Consider the following 17668-nt stretch of genomic DNA (forward strand, 5'->3'; position numbering starts at 1 on the left):
TGAGCCAAACACAGATACTTAACCTGTTGAGCCACCTGGGCTCCCCAGCAGTGGTGTATTTTCACTTAAAGCCAAGAAAATATTTTTAAAGTTGATCAGTGTGGTTGAGGGTCTGAAAGGCAGGGTAACTGATCCTAACTTAATTGTTGCCAATTCTGAATTTCTTTGCAAATAGAATTGATAAAATGACACTTCCCAAGTGCTTTCCACAGCTTTGGGGTTCTTGCAGACCCTCCCTGCTCACCGCTGGTCCTGATTTGCCGGCATATTGTGGGAAGTGAGGCTCTTTTCTAGGTAGAGCCCTCCTCCTGCCCTGCAGGCCCTTCCACCTTTTACAAGTACTTGTCCATCAGCAAATGTGTATTCTGTACCTGCACACCTGCCCTTACTGAGACCAAGGGAAATACACTGATTTGACCCTATTCTGTGCTTTCAGGAAATCTGTCCTCTATTTGGAAAGGTAGACAATTACAGGAAAAGTTGATAATTAGCAATACATGACAGCAAATTGTAAGGGACCAATGTGTTCTTGTAAGGCATATACAGTGTTTGTCTTATAAGAACAACTCAGCTGTGCAAAAACACTTCTGTTTTGACATAGGAAGATTTTTGTTTCTTTTTTCAGTTTCCATTTTATTGACATATAATTGATGTGTAAAGAAAGACTTCTTTAAGTGGAGAAATTGAGATCAGGATAATTTATTCTGTCTCCAATAATACAGTGCCTGACACATAAATATTTGTGAAGTAATGACTTGGATAGCTAAGGCTGGAATAAGGGCATTCTTGGTGGGTAGAAATTCATAAAACATAGAGATAAAGAAGTATGAGGCATATGCAGAAGACCGTGAACAGGATATCGCCTAAAATAAAGACTGTCCTAGGAGATTTATAAATGATAAAGTATTGAAATGATATAGGCCAGGTATGGGGGTTGGTGGGGGGGCAAGATTGCATGAATTCTTGAATTCACAGCTGAAGTGGAAGACATTACAGAAGCCCCTGAAGAGACATGACATTATACATGGGCTATTAAGTACTGTGTATGTATTTGGTTAACATTATGCTAACTAGACAGATTAACAGGTAGAACTAGAAGCAGGAAAGTGCCAATGAGAGAGATTTTGAAGGAAGAATAAGTAGAGCTTGGTGCTTTTGTAGAATAAAGGAAAACAAAATATTTGGCTATAAAGTTTTGATCCTCTGCGACTAATAGAAACTTACTAATTAGTCCCACATTATACAATATGTTGCCACTAGCCAGAGGTGGTTATTGAGCACCTGAAACCTGAGTAGTCTGAATTGAGATATGGTGTAACATTTTGAAGACTTAGCACCATCTTCTTGGAAACCTCTGTATCATGAGAGCCAAGTGGAAGAAGAAGCAAATGTGCAGGCTGAACTGTAAAAGAAGAAAGGAGAGGCAGAGGTTCAAGTAAACCACTAGCTTGTGCACCCATGGAAGTCACAGGAGCAGAAATAAAGGAAAGCCAAAGCCAGGGACACTGGTACAAATTGTTGAACTGCATATATACTTTCTAGAACATCCATCACCATCTGATCTCAAGGACCACCTTTGAGAGACCTACCTTGCTTATACCAAAACATACTTTCGGTCTTTTGCCCTGGACCTGTGACTTTCAAGACTAATTCTGTTTTTATTTGTGGCTGAATATAATACATGTACAATAAATCATCTCTTCTGTCTTAGCTAAAGGGGAAAAAACAGTACAAAAAGAAAAGGTAAAACATATCATTAACATTTTTTTAAAAGTTATTAACATTTTTTATACTGACTTTTGTGTTGATATTATTTTGGAAATATTGAATTAAAATATGTTATTAAAATTTCATTTCTTCTAGCATTTTTAAAGATGGATACTAGAAAATCTTAAATTACATCTGTGGCTGACATTGTACTTTCTTGGACAGTTCCTGAATTAAACTACTTTGCCTGCCATCACCAATATGGACAGTAACAGTAGGTTGTGAGATCATTGCTAGGCAATTAAACCTCCACAGGAACTTCTGGTCCTAGACAAGCTATTCGTCTACCAGTTTTTTATTCTTCATCAGAGTCTGGTGAGTTAGCTGTCTGTGTTCTCTTTTTCTATCTGCTACCACCGACTCTTTTGTTTAAGGTTCCTGCCTACCCATTTAAGTTCTGTTTTGTCATAGGCTCTCAGGGAAGCAAGGGTCCTCTGGGTCAGTACCCCTCAAGCACTGTGGGGTAGCTTTGGGATGCTGCACAAGAGTCCCTTGGGCTAGAGGTATGGCCTAGGAATTCGTAATTTGAAAAAGCTCTTCTAGTAATTCTGTTGAGCAACCAGGTTTAGGACTCTGATTCAGTCCGGTGGTTTTCAAACTTTTCTTTAGCAGTAGAATTTTTTTCCAAGTGAAGTCCTAACATGGAATCCCAATATTGTGGATTGGGATCTTAATGAAGCACGTAGAGAGGCCCGGGGCATCAACAGCTCCACCTCCCATATCTCCCCTCACCTCCTCAGTGTAGCAGCTTCAAGGATTTTGGGGTTCTGTTGATCAAAGTTTGAAAAACCTTGATCTAGTCTCAGTAGCTATCCTCCTCCACAGCATACCCCCTTAAAGGGTATACAGCCTGTGCCAGGATACTTGTAGTGGACCCTCTCCAGAAGCAGATTCATACCATAATAATAAAATAATTTCCTCCAAATGAAGAGGAGAGTATCTGCCTCCTGTCATCTCCTTAGGTACCTATTGTTTTGTTGTTTTAGTTTTTGTTTTTTAGGGGCCTCGGGGGTTTTGTTTGTTTTTCTTTAAAGTGAAGATTTGTATGTTAATCTGAAAACCAGAATACTGGTTGACTTTTCCCCTTCCTTCAAGTCCAGAGTTCTATCCAAAAGTTCTGACCCTTATTTTCTCCTTTGTATTTAAGAGTAATGTTTCCTCTCTTGTTGAATTTTGATTTTAAAAAGGTGTTTCTAGAAACTACTGTACCTGTCAGTTTTCTCTCAGAGATGTAGAATTATCTACAACTTATTTTTCTGTTTAGTCTCTAGTTTAGTTAGTACTATTTATATATGACCCTCTTTTTAATAAAAAAATGTTTTTGAGGAAAAAATTAAGATACCCATTTTTTATTCAGTTTCTAATATCTTGAGAAAGAGTTGCCCTCCAGATTCTGTATATTTGTGTTACTTGTATTTACATCTCCCTATAGTCTTATTTTTTGATAATTTAGCAAAGTGAATTTCACATAGCATAAAAGTAACTTTTAAAGTGAACAGTTCAGTGGCATTAATTACATTCATGATTTTATCCAACTAGCACCTCTGTCTTGTTCCAAAACATTTCCGTCAACGTAAAGTCCTTTACCCATTAAGTGGTTTATCTTCATACTCCCTTTCCCCAGCCCCTGGCAATCACCAGTCTGTGTTCTAGCTCCATGGATTCACCTCTTCTGGATATTTCATATAAAAGGGATCATACAATATGTGATCTTTTGTGTGTGGCTTCTTCACTTAGCATAATGTCTTGGAGATTCATCCAAGTAGCATGTGTCACTACTTCATTTCTTTTTATGACTGAATAATATCCCATTGTATGTATATACCACAACTGGTTTATCCATTCATCCACTGATGAACATTTGGGCTATTTCCACCTTTTGGCTCTTGTGAATAGAGCTCCTGTGAACATGCATGTTCATGTACTTGTTTGAGTCCTCGTTTTCAGTTCTTTGAGGTATATACCTGAGAGTGGAATTTCAGGGTAATATGATAAATCTGTGTTAATTTTTTGAGGGATTGCCAAGCTGTTTTCCCCAGTGACCGAAACATTTTACATTCTGCTTTAAGTCTTTTGATTATACTTAGCAAAGTTTTTAATTTGGAGGGGAGCGGGGTGGGCAGGGCTCTAACTATATCGAGCAAATTCCAGTTACTTGGAAAAATCATTCCTTATTTCACACTGTTCTTGGTTTAAGTGTTTAGTAATTTTTCAGAAGATCTCTGAAATTTATAAGGAAGTAATAAACACATATAATTGTATGACCAAATCAGCTAGGCCAGTGGCTTTCAAGCATTTTAGCATGATCCACAGTAAGAAGTACAGTTTATATAATGGACCAGTACATGTACACATAACATATGTACATATATGAAACAGGAACAAAAGCTTCTTTTATGATTTTACTATGTGAGACATTCACTAATAGTTTCCATTTATTCTTTTCTACTCTATTTCTGTTTCTTTCTCATTTTAAGAATTGGTTAGATTAATGAAATTGACTTCATGACTTACTAAAAGGATCATGACCTTTAGTTTAAAAAATACTGAGCTAAACCATTCTGTATGGATCCAAGATAGGACTTGTATGCTGCAACATAACCTCCTATTATATAACCCATTTAAATAATAGTTTGCAGAATTCCAATAGAGTTTAGTTATCAAGATATCTTTCATATTATATGGTCTGAATTTTCCTTATACATGTATTATCTGATTCCTCTTACCTTGTTTCATACATAGTTCTTGAATACAGTTAAGTAATTTCTTTATCTGTCTCTGTTATAGCATTTGTCATGAGTAGTAGTCTAGATGTTGAGAGCACAGACTGACTGGTTGTCTGACTAGTTGGGAAATTAATCTGTCCCTTGGTTTCTACATCTTTATTTTTATTTATTTATTTTTTGAAAAATTTATTTATCAGAGAGAGCACAAAACTGGAGGAGGGGCAGGCAAGGAACCTGATGCAGGACTTGATCCTAGGAGGCTGAGATCATGACCTGAGCCGATGGCAGATGTTCAACCAACTGAGCCACCCAGGTGTCCTGGTTTCTACACCTCTAAAATGGGATAATAATAGTATTATCTACCTCAAAGGGTTACTGTAATGATTAAATTAATATATATAATATAAAAGTATGCACATAGTAAATAAGCAACACATAAGAATTAATTATATATTATCATTTTCCAACATGTACTTACTTAAGTTACTTATTATATATCTGTTTTATTGTCATTATTGGATTGTATGATCCTTCAGAGTCTTCTTAGTTTATATCTGTTTCATAACTACATTTCCCATATATTACCCACCCAATAAGTATATTTGAATGAGTGAATGAATGTTTACTAGAAGTGTATAGCTAGACCAAGACTTAATATAATGGCTAAATACGGGTTTCAGAATCCAAATAATGTGAATGTAGATCCTGACTCTGTCCCTTTCCAGCTATGTGAACTTGAGCAAATTCCTTCGTGGGTATTATGAGTATTAAAGGCAATAAATGTTTAGGACTCTTAGTCATAGTAAGTGTTCACTGAAATAAGTGTTCTTGTTATTATTAGATGGAGAATTAAAATATATACCAATGAATAAATAAACAGTATAGAGTATGCAAGGTCACACAGTGAAGGAGGTGAAGAACATAGGAATGAGCTTTAGAACAGGAAAAGATTTCTGAGATGAGGTTGTAAGAAAAGTCAGTAAAACTTCATAGAGTGTGGGATTTAACCTGGACTCTGAAGGATGAGGAGTATTTGAATAGTGAAGACTTTTCTAGACAGGTGGCAGCATGAGCATTTGAGAATACACGAGGTATATTCCAAAGCAAGCACATGGACCAGCCCAATTGAAAGAGAGGTAGAAGTATTTTAGGAAAACTAATCAGGCTCTGTTGTTCAGGATACTTAGAATTAACCGTAATTGAACATGAAGTGGTATCTTTTATCTCCAGCATGTTTTGTATATTGACATATACCCATCACTAGGTTAAATTCTATGGAGGACTTAAGAGAGGAAATGATTACTGCTCCAAAGGAACTCCAGCTCATTTCACTAAGAAACCTGAATCCTCCAGATATGGAAGATGGGGTGAATCTGAAAGACAAAGTGTTCCTTCTCCAAGAAAAGTAATGAGAAATAGTAAAAACAAGAACTCTACCAACAGCAACCACAAAAGTCCATAAACATGGAAAATTACAATCAAGGCAAGAAATTGTAGATTCATGTGTGGCTCAGAGTGGCTCCCCTAACCTCATCTTCATCTCTCAGAAGCAGTACCAGGAAAAGGGGGTGAGCCATCCTATCATTACTAATACTCATTAGCAGCCTAGGCAAAGGTTGAGAAAGAACCTGTTGGAAGCCATGAACTCTTGAAAATAAATGCCTTGTCTGTGGCAGCAGAATTTAAGGTCTCAGCAGAGCAAGAAAAGTCCTGCGGTTCCCCATTTTCTAAGGTTCCTTGCTGAATTGAGAGAACTATCTCAAGCCTAAGGAATAGGAATAGGACACGTCTTAACTAGATAAGTGAAACCAAACATAGGACTTAATGAATCTTTTTTTTTTTTTAAGATTTTATTTATTTGACACAGAGAGAAAGATCACAAGTAGGCAGGGAGGCAGACGGGGGGAGGGGGGAGGCAGGCTCCCTGCTGAGCAGAGACTCCCCATGTGAGGCTCAATCCCAGGACCCTGAGACCATGACCAGAGCAGAAGGCAGAGGCTTAACCCTCTGAGCCACCCAGGCATCCCCAACTTAAATGAATCTTTTAAAAAAAGGGAGAGAGAGAAAGGAAGGAAAGAAGGGAAGTGGGAAGAGGAAAAGAGCAGATTCAGACCTTTATAAAGGTTGTCCACTACCCTGTGGAATCTTCCCTTCTCTTCCACCCTCAGATTATAGGAGAGCGGAGGGGCGCCTGGATAACTCTGTCAGTTACGTGTCTGACGTTGGGTCAGGTCAAGATCTCAGAGCCCTGGGATGGGCCTGTGCGGGGCTCCCACTCAATGAGAAGTCTGTTTGTTCCTCTGCTTCTCCCATCTCTTGTGCTCTCTCTCTCAAATAAATAAAATCTTTCAAAAAAACAAAAAGAATATAGGAAAGTGAAGAAAATACATAATACTGAGCCTTCAAATTAGAGTTTACACTGAAAGATAAACAGGTCTCTGAGAAAGGTTGAGTGTCAAGAAAATTTATCTGCAGAAAAACAAAAGGAAAGAAGGAAGGAGGGAGAAAGAACATAGCATGTATTATAGATTAGTTTGCATTTTCCAATATTTTGTGTAGAGGGAATCACAATTTGTATTCTCTTTTTTCCCTCTGGCCTCTTTCATTAAGTGTGATTATTTTGAGATTTATCCATGTTGTTGGATGTGTCAATAATTTGCTAATTTTTATTGTTAATATAAAACTCTTGAGAATATCTAAAAAGCTCTCAAAATTCAGTAAACCAATGGCCCAGTAAAAATGGGCAAAGTATTTGAACAGACGTCACCAAAGAAGATACACAGGTAATAAGTACATGAAGGGATGATCAACATCATTAGTCATGATGGAAGTGCAAATTAAAGTCACAATGAAATACTACTACAAACTTATTTAGAATAGCTAAAATGCAAAATACTGTACTGACTGTTGGAGAGGATGTAGAAGAACTGAAACTTTCATACACTACCGATGGGAATGTAAAATGGTATAACCGTGTTGGAAAACAGCTTGACAGTTTATTAAAAAAATTAAACATAAGCATGTAATATGATTCAGCCATTCCATTCCTGGATATTTACCCAAGAGAAAAGAAAGCATATGTCCATACAAATATTTATACATGATTATTTATAGCAACTTTATTTTTAATAGCCAAATTTGGAAACAACCCAAATGCCCATGAACAAGTAAATGGACTATCTATATTAGGGAATACTATTCGGTAATACAAAGAAGTGAGCTATTGATAAATACAACAATATGGGTGGATTTAAAAATATGCTGAGTGAAAGAAATTAAAAATAAAGAGTATATGTTATACTTTTAGTACTATATTAGATAATGCAAACTAAAAATAGAGACAGGAAGCAGATCAGTGGTTGTCAGTGGAGTTGGGGGGTAGTGATAAGAAAGGGGAGACTGCAGGGTGCCTGGGTGGCTCAGTCTTTAAGCGTCTGCCTTTGGCTCAGGTCATGATCCCAGGGTCCTGGGATTGAGCCCCACATAGGGCTCCCTCCCTGCTTCTTCCTCTCCCTCTGCCTGCTCCTCTGCCTGCTTGTACTCTCTCTCTCCATCATTTATTTATAAATAAATAAAATTTAAAAAAAAAAGAAAAAGAAAGGGGGACTAGAAAGGAAGAATTATAAATATGTACACAGAAAGTTTTGAGGGTGATGGATGTATTCATTATCTTGATTGTGATGATGGTTTCATGAGTGTCTACATATGTCAGAACTTACCAAATTGTGTACTTTAAATATGTCCAGTTTACTGTATGTCATTTATACCTCAATAAAACCATGAAAAATATGGTTACATGCATACATTTGAAAATAATGCACAGTTAATAAAAATAAGAGAGATCCATGTATATTGATATTAAGAGATGGCCATGACATGTTATTAAATCAAAAGAGCAAGTTGCAGCAAGCTATCTTTAGTATGTCTTATTTTTAAGGAATTCTTGTACATGTGCTACATGTATATACAAATCTTTGTTTTTATATGCGTGGAGAAAGTTTGGAAATGTCCACATCATCTTGATAAGTGTTTATCTTAGGAATGGGCAAGAGCATGAGAGAAAGTAGGGATTAAACTTTATATTTTATATGCATTAGTAGGTTTGAATTTTTTTTTAAAGAAGGCCCTCCATGTACCTTTTCTCAACTCACTGTCTACCTGATAAATTCTTTATTCTTTAATAACTGATTACAGCTCTTCGTCTCTTTAACAGTTTTGAGTTCTACCAAATTGTCTTCATCTTAATGTCTCCCAATTCACAGCTCAGTGCCTGAAAGATACAGGTTCTCAATAAATGTTTAATGAGAGAAATGGTATTGGTTTCTTCCGGCAGCTATGATCTCTATTCCATTATATACAGAGATGGGAAGCCATTGTTTCTTTCTGTGTGTCCTTTATAAGTCATTCAGTCCTAAGTAAGAAACTGATATACTAACAAAAATAATCAATGGAAATATTTATTATGGCTGAAAAGGGAAGTGGATAGCCAGGAGTCATTAGTATAAGATAGTGTCGATAGTAGGAAAGATTTAATTGAAATTAAATTATTAGCTGATATACCTATAATAACTGTATTTCATTCATCTGAGACTCACATTTGTTTCACAATTAACATATCTGAAATCGTGATCCATCTTAAAATTGTAATTGGAGTGTTTTTTCCTTTCTTACTGGTACAGAAAATAATGGTATCTTAGATTTGAAGAAATAGGATAATTATAATTTCAAAGCACTTAATTATATACCATTTTGAGAATTATTGTTTTACTAATACAAAAATTGAGAGACACAAAATGATTTTTCATGACCATATATCAGAGTTAACATATAGAATATTTGTTACATTGTTAGAAAAGCATTTAAGTCTTTTGCTATGTGGATAAATGGACAGTGGACATAGAAAGTTGATCCAGAAGGAAGTACATTAAACATATGCAGAAATAGACAACAGTAAAATGAGTACAAATTAAACAATAAGGTACCTTTTTATATCTATCAAAATAATATAAAAAAAGAAAAAGAGAGGGAGGGCCTGGGTGACTCAGTCAGTTAAACATCCAACTAATATTCTCTCTCCCCCCTCCCTCTACCGCTCCCCTGTTCCCTTTCTCCTTCTCTCTAAATAGAAAGATAAAAGAAGAAAGAAATTTCAAATAACACTCAGTACTGATTAGCATTGTAAATTAATATAACCAGGTTATCTTTATATTTTTTATTTGTCTCATTTCTGTTATTTTCTCTACTAGCTTTTTAGCTATATATCTTTACATTATTTTTACATGTTATTCTAGAAAAATATTTTCAAAATTGTGGTCTCAGAACCCTTTCACTCAAATCTTTGAGGATCTAAATTGTATTTATCTAAATTGTATTTATTGATTTTTCCCATATTAGAAATTAAAACTGAGACATTAAAAATATTTAATTCATTCTAAACCAACAATTATCCATTACATCTCATATAAATTATATATTTTAATGAAAATATCTGTTTCCCAAAAAGAATGGCATTGTTTTTCAGTTTTTTTTTTTAAAGATTTTATTTATTTATTTCAAAAGAGAGGAAGAAAGAGCACAAGCAGGGGGAACAACAGGCAGAGAGCAAGAATCGGGCTCCCCGCTGAGCAGGGAGCCCAGGACAAGGCTCAGTCCCTGGACTCTGGGATCATGATCCGAGCTGAAGGCAGGTCCTTAATAACCTGCCCAGGTGCCCCATAGTGCCATTGTTTGAAATAATTGCAAGTCTCTTTAATGTCTGACTTTTTTTTTTTTTTTTAAGATTTTATTTATTTGAGAGGGAGAGAGAGCGAGCAAGAGAGCACAGTGTGGGGAAGGGGCAGACGGAGAGGGAGAAGTAGGCTCTCTGCTTCTCAGGCTCTGATGTGGGGCTTGGATCCCAGGACCCTGCAATAATGGACCTGAGCCAAAGGCAGCCACCTAACTGAGCCACCCAGGTGCCCCATCTTTAATCTCTGGCTTAATGGAAAAAGTTAGATTGAAATATCTGTTTCTTCCTTCCATCTGTTGTGATATGTTATTTAGATTGAATTATGTGAAGAAAATTTGGCCACACACAGATATGCGCTAGTAAAGGAGTTTTTTTTGTTATTGTTGTTTGTTTTTTGTTTTAAGATTTTATTTATTTATTTGACAGAGATCACAAGTAGGTGGAGGAGGAGGAAGAAGGCAGAGGCTTAACCCACTGAGCCACCCAGGTGCCCTTAGTAAAGGAGTTTTTTAATAGCATTTTAAGATAATTGTAGGTATATTTCCTGATATTACACTACATCTCAGCAACAGTAGTTTCTTAGTTGTAATATGGAATATGAAATCATATCAATTATATTTCATTTATGTATCTTGTACTTTGGATATTTTACCTCTGCATCATTTAAAAATGTTCATTTTGCTTGGGTAATTTGGAAAAGTTTGATTCCCTCTTTTATGTAAGTCTTTTGAATGTTGACACATTTTATTTACAGTATTTAAAAATCATTTTTGTAATATTACCACTTTTTTCATCAGGAAAATCTGTTAAGTATTGGGAAGCTATCAATTCATGGTGGTGGGCATAACTTTTCAAAATTCTAATTTTTGCTTTAAAACACAAAATTAACTTTGGCAGCAAAAATTGTCATTTATTTTCCTTAAAGTGTAGGCTCATTTCATTTACTTTTTTTTTTCGTTTTTGAGAGAGAGAGGACAAGAGGGGCAGAGTGAGAGGGAGACAAAGAATCTTAAGCAGGCTCCGTACCCAGTGCAGAACCCGATGCAGGGCTTAATCCCACAACTCTGAGATATTAACTGAGCCAAAATCAAGAGTTGGACACCTAACCCACTGAGCTACCAGGCACCCCTCATTTTACTTACTTTTGAGATATACCAGATCTCCAAGTCTGAATAGCTATAGTTTGTCTACAGTTGCTCTTTCCTATTTTCTATTTCCTCTTTCCTATTTCCTCTATTCCTATAGTATGGCATATCTGGGGTCTTAATTGAATAATGGAGGTATTCAGAGAGGCTTCTCCACTCTGGCTTAGCCAGAATTCCATTATCTCCAAGTACTGCACTGCCTATGTCCAGTCAGTTCTCTTTTTGCTACCTTCACTCCCAGAATCCTCTCTGTCCATCAGGACCTGTAGGTTCTGTCTTGTTGGTGAATAGCCAGTGCTAGTTAAGCATTAGGAGAACTCTCCTGCAGACTTTAGGAGCCTGCCCCTCTGTCCAGTCCCCTTTTTTTCAGTATTCTAATACATAAAGTTTCACACCTCAGGAACTCTGAACCCTGATCTCTGTCTTCTCAAGTCACAAAAGTGTCACTCAGTAAGACATCCACTATTTGCTTGGGCTCTACCTCTGCCCTGCAGTCTAGAACATGATCCTGACAGAAAAAAAGGATGAATGTGGTGACTGACCTTTTGTGTTTCTCCTTTAAAGGATCACAGTCCTGCACTGTCGGAAGTGTAATCCAGCATCTAAAAACAATTCCTTCACATATTGTTTTGTTTTATCATTGGTTTTGGTAGGATGGTAAACCCATACTCTGTCATGGCCAAAATTATAAGTCCTGTTCAGCAGTTCTAAGTCATAATTAAGAAGATTTTATAGCTATATAGAAAAATGTTGGTGTATATGTGTGTATACACATACAGGAAAGGAACTTGAAAAATTAAGGACTGTTAATCTGTTAGGATATTTAAATGAAAGGTTAAACTTTTTGTCTTTAAATTTTTCCATTATTATTGTAATTGTAACTATGTAATAAATATGGTTTTGCTATGGAATTAAGGATTATTGAAATAATTTTAAGCTGAAACTAATAGCCTCCACTTCTTTCTTTTACATAAATTGTATTTTTTTAAGATTTTTAAAAAATTTTTAAAAAGGATTTTATTTATGTATTTGATGGTGAGAGAGAGCACAAGCAGGGGAATAGCAGGCAGAAAGAGAGGGAGAAGCAGGCTTCCTGCTAAGCAGGGAACCCCATGCCAGGCTTGATCTCAGGACTCTGGGATCATGACCTTAGCCGAAGGCAGATGCTTAATTGACTGAGCCACCCAGGTGCCCAAAGATTTATTTTTTAGAGAAGAAGAGAGAGAGAACATGAATGAGGGGCAAAAGGAGAGGGAGAGAGAGTCCCAAGCACATTCCATGCTGAGCAAAAAGCCTGATTCAGGGCTCAGTCTCATTACCCTGAGATTACAACCTGAGCCGAAACCAGCCAACCAACTGAGCCACCCAGTCATCCCCAAGAATATTTTATTTTTAATTCACGAGTGATCTGAAATTTGTTAAGTTTGTCTTTAAATTTTGTTTTATAGTGATACTCATATATACACAGTAGATGACAGACAGAAAAACATTCTATCCACATAGCTTGCACTGGGCACTTTAGTCTATATATGATTATTAAAAATTACAATAGTAAGTGGTACATTTTGGCAGAATTTTTGGTAGGTATGATCCTCAAAAATGGTAATACCCAAGCTAAACAATTGGGGTGTGTGTGTGTGTGTGTTTTCCAAACTAAACCAGATGCACAATTATTTAGACTGTTACTGCAATCAACTGTGAAAGCAAGGAATCATCATTGAGTTATACTTTACATATACAAGGAATAGGAAATATATATGCACATTCACGAGCTGAGGTCATAAGCCTGACAACTACTGCAAAATGACAAGACAAATTCTATCAACCATGTTGTAAAAATTTCTTACTCAAAAATCCTATCTTTTATTTTTGAGATTTCTTTTTCTCAAATTCACGTTTTCAGAAAAAATATTAAGTATATTTTGAATTTTCTGCTTAATTTTTTTTTTTTAAGAAAACATATTTTCTTTTTTATTGTAAGTATTGCTGGATTTTCTGTTAAGAAGGATGACGTAAAGGCGCCTGGGTGGCTCAGTTGGTTAAGCCACTGCCTTCGGCTCAGGTCATGATCCTGGAGTGCTGGGATCAAGTCCCACATTGGGCTCCCAGCTCTTCAGGGAGGCTGCTTCTCCCTCTGACCTTCTCCCCTCTCATGCTCTCTCTCACTCGCGTGCTTTCTCTAAAATAAATTTTTAAAAATTTTAAAGGTTTTATTTATTTATTTATTTAACAGACAGAGATCACAAGTAGGCAGAGAGGCAGGCAGAGAGAGAGAGGAGGAAGCAGGTTCCCTGCTAAGCAGAGATCCCAATTCAGGGCTTGATCCCAGGACTCTGGGATCATGACCGGAGCCGAAGGCAGAGACTTTAACCCACTGAGCCACCCAAGTGCCCCAGAAAATAAGTAAAATCTTTAAAAAAAAAAAAAAAAAAAAAGGATGACATAAAAATTTTATTGGGGCGCCTGGGTGGCTCAGTGGGTTAAAGCCTCTGCCTTCAGCTCAGGTCATGATCCCAGGGTCCTGGGATCAAGCCCCATATCCGGCTCTCTGCTCCTCGGAAAGCCTGCTTTCTCCTCTCTCTCTGCCTGCTTGTGATCTCTGTCAGTCAAATAAATAAATAAAATCTTTTAAAAAAAAATTTTATTGACCATTGTTATATATCTTAAACATATAGTTTTTTTGTAACTATGTATATTTTTAAGTTACCTCTACTTGAGGGGTTCTTGGGTGACTCAGTTGATGAAGCATCTGACTCTTGATTTGGCTTAGGTCATGATCTCAGGGTTGTGAAATCAAGCCCTGCATTGGGCTCCACTCTGGGCGTAAAGCCTGCTTAAGATTCTCTCCCTCTCCCCCTGCCCCCTCCCCACCCACCAAAAAAAAATTACCTCTGATTGAAGCAGCTTTATAATATTAAGGAAATTTTAAGACTATTACATTTTAATTCCACTATTCTAATGAACTTGTTTTTATTTCACCCAATGTCTCTATAATTTTATTTAGTTGTGATTATAATACATATACAATTTTGGGAACTGCTGTTTTAACCTCATAAACATTTTTCCATGTTGCCACATAAACTTCCTATTATCATTTTAAGTATCTGCATAATATTCCTTTAAGTTACCGTAATTTTTCATTACCCTATCACTGAGATTGCTTCCACATTTTTGCTATTATATTTGGTATTCTAGCAAATATCATTTTACAGGTACTTTTCTATACAGAAATTCTCTGTTCTTTTGAGTTACTTTATTACAATAATTTCCTAGAAGCACAACTCATAGGTCAAACAGTATGAACCATTTTTTCCTTTGGTGATAATGGCAATGGTTGTTAAATACGTGATTATTTCTGTTGGTTATTTGTCTCTGTGCTTAAATTCTATTGAAATTGTATTTATTACTTATAAGCCCAAATGATTCTTATTGCTGTCTGTTGGGTTTTTGTGTATGTGAATCAGACTCTTCTAATATAAAAAAATGCCATAAAGCAGCAGGTCTGAAGGAAGTCCCCATAAATACAGTAGGAACGTTTTATAGGTTTCTGTGGGGATTCTGTAACTATAACAGTGGAAAATCTGTTCTTCAGGGGCTTAGGATATAATATTCCCCTCACTTAGCAGTTAAGAAAATGAAGTAATATAAAGAACAGTGTAAGGAAGTACAGCAATTTAAGAAATAACTAAATCTATTAAATACTCAGGAAGAAGCAAGTTAAACTAAACATTAAAACAAATGCTTAAAGCTAAAGACCATATATACTCTTATTGTCTCAAAGCTTGATTTTTTTTTTTTTATACAGGGAAATGGATTGTTCTGTTTTCTTTCTTATATGCTGTAGAAATTTATAGATGAGAAACTTGTACCCAGCCTTGGAAATCCTATTTTTTTAATAAACTACTTGTTGCCTTTAATACCATAACTATCATTTAATAATACCCTATGTATTCATATATGTAAATTATAAAATATAATTGCCAGGTCCAAGTTACATATGTTATTGCTCACATATCTTAAAATAAGTCAAAACAAAAATCTGTGTGTGTGTGTTTTTAAGAGTTCATTTACTTTTTTTTTTTTTTTAATTATTTATTTGATAGAGATCACAAGTAGGCAGAGAGGCAGGTAGAGAGGAGGAAGCAGGCTACCTGCTGAGCAGAGAGCCCGATAAGGGGCTTGATTCTAGGACCCTGAGATCATGACCTGAGCCGAAGGCAGAGGCTTTAACCCACTGAGCCACCCAGGTGCCCCAATTTTGATCCTTCTTAAAAGAAAGCAGTTTCTCACCTTTTGGTGGTGTATTTATAGCCAGGCCACTGGAATACACCCTTTTATATCCTGGTTGCATAAACATGACTTAAAATAGTATGGAGCTTATCATCATTTCACCCAGAGCAACTCCTTATTCTGTCTTGGTTACCCACCACACACACACACACACACACACACACACACACGCCACACACACACACACACACACACACACACACACGCACTTTCCTTGAAATCCATTTTAAGACCTTAGACTTGTTCTTGATTCTATTCTTCTTTCTCTCTCCCTCCAGCTAGTTAACTTCCAGGTCACAGATACAATTTTTGTCACAGTGGCTCCCCGTGTTTCTGTTTGCCGTTGCCACCATCTTAGTCCTGGGACTCATTACTCCTAGACCACTGCAATAGGCTTCTCATTGGTCTCCCTTCCACGAGTCCCTCCCACTTCATTTTATCTCATACATTACTAAACTGTTCATACTTAAGATCCTTTGAAATCTAACCATTAACCAGCTGTCAGCTTCCTAATGAAACATACAAATTGCCCACCTCCTTTTTCCCTAAGATGAGTCCAAACTTACCTCCCTCTCAAGCCTTCCTGTCTGCCCCACGCTAACATTAATTGGCTATGTTTGCATACATTAGATGCTAATCAAGTAGGCTGTATTGTATTGTCATTTACATATTATCATTGATAATATTAGTGTATTATCATTACATTGTTAATCTGCCTGCATCAGGATCATATAAAACCCATTATGGACAGGGATAAAGTCTTAAATCTCTCAGGATCCCCCACTGTCATAGTAGACAGTAATAGACTACTGGTCGAGAAGATAGACTTTGAAGTGAAACAAACCTGGGTTTGAATTCTGGTTCTGTCACTTAAAGCTATATGACCTCGAGTAAGTTACTAAATTTCTGTTTCCTGTTATGAAAATGAGCATGATTATAACCCCCTCATAGGGTTTTTGAAAGGATTAAGTAAGATATATATGTGTGTAATATGGAAGCTCAATGCCTAGCAACAAAATAAATAATAGTAGTAATTATCATTATAACAATTATGATCATCCTAAGTGCTCAATTAATGTTTTTTAGCCACCATTATGAGGCATGTCAAGAATTTGGTATTTCACCCTTTTTCATCAGTGAGATAGCTACAAATATATGAAGATAACAATGGGAGTGATTTTTCTTACAGTTATCAATAGGATATGTGGAGCTTGAATTTTGGATATGTGGCTTCTTTGTTGTTTAGAAAAATAGTTTATTCCAGGAAATTACATCACTCATTTGTAACCTTACTATTGCAAAAAAAGAAATACAAATTTTGTAAAAACAAACCCCAAGAAACCCCACCTTTTTTGTATAAAGATGTTGCTTGAAAACATTTTAGCAGCAGAAAATAATATCTCCTCGCATAGGAATATAAATTCTGAAACTGAAAATACTTTTAGAAAGTGCCAGATCTTGGAAAGTTGACCTTCTTATATACTATATCAACTATTCTATCATTTAAATGTTAAAGAATCCATTTACAGAAATTAAGATGACCAGTGAGAAAAATCTAAAGTTACTTAAAAAACTGAGGATACCAAAGAAATAATCCAGTCAATAAGTGGGCAGAAGACATGAGCAGACACTTCTCCAAAGACATACAAATGGCTTACAGACACATGAAAAAATGTTCAGCATCACTAGCCATCAGGGAAATACAAATCAAAACCACAATGAGATACCACCTTACACCAGTTAGAATGGCAAAAATGAACAAGACAGGAAACAGCAAATGTTGGCAAGGATGTGGAGAAAGGGGAACCCTCTTACACTGTTGGTGGAAATGCAAGCTATACTGCCACTCTGGAAAACAGTATGGAAAGACATTAAAAATAGAGATACCCCAATTTAAAAAAAATCAACAACAACAATAACAAAAGAGCTACCTACCCTATAACCCAGGAATTGTACTACTAGGGATTTATCCCAAAGATACAGATGTAGTAAAAAGAAGGGGTACATGCATC

General features: G+C 36.2%; 1 protein-coding gene across 7 annotated transcripts in view; it reads left to right on the plus strand.

The window, feature by feature from the left end:
* The window catches only part of METTL8 (methyltransferase 8, tRNA N3-cytidine), an 85742-nt gene that overhangs the window by 41031 nt on the left and 27043 nt on the right, over positions 1-17668 (plus strand). The gene's annotated exons all lie outside the window — the stretch shown is intronic.

This window comes from Mustela lutreola, chromosome 3 (assembly GCF_030435805.1).
Source record: "Mustela lutreola isolate mMusLut2 chromosome 3, mMusLut2.pri, whole genome shotgun sequence".
Lineage (NCBI taxonomy): Eukaryota > Metazoa > Chordata > Mammalia > Carnivora > Mustelidae > Mustela > Mustela lutreola.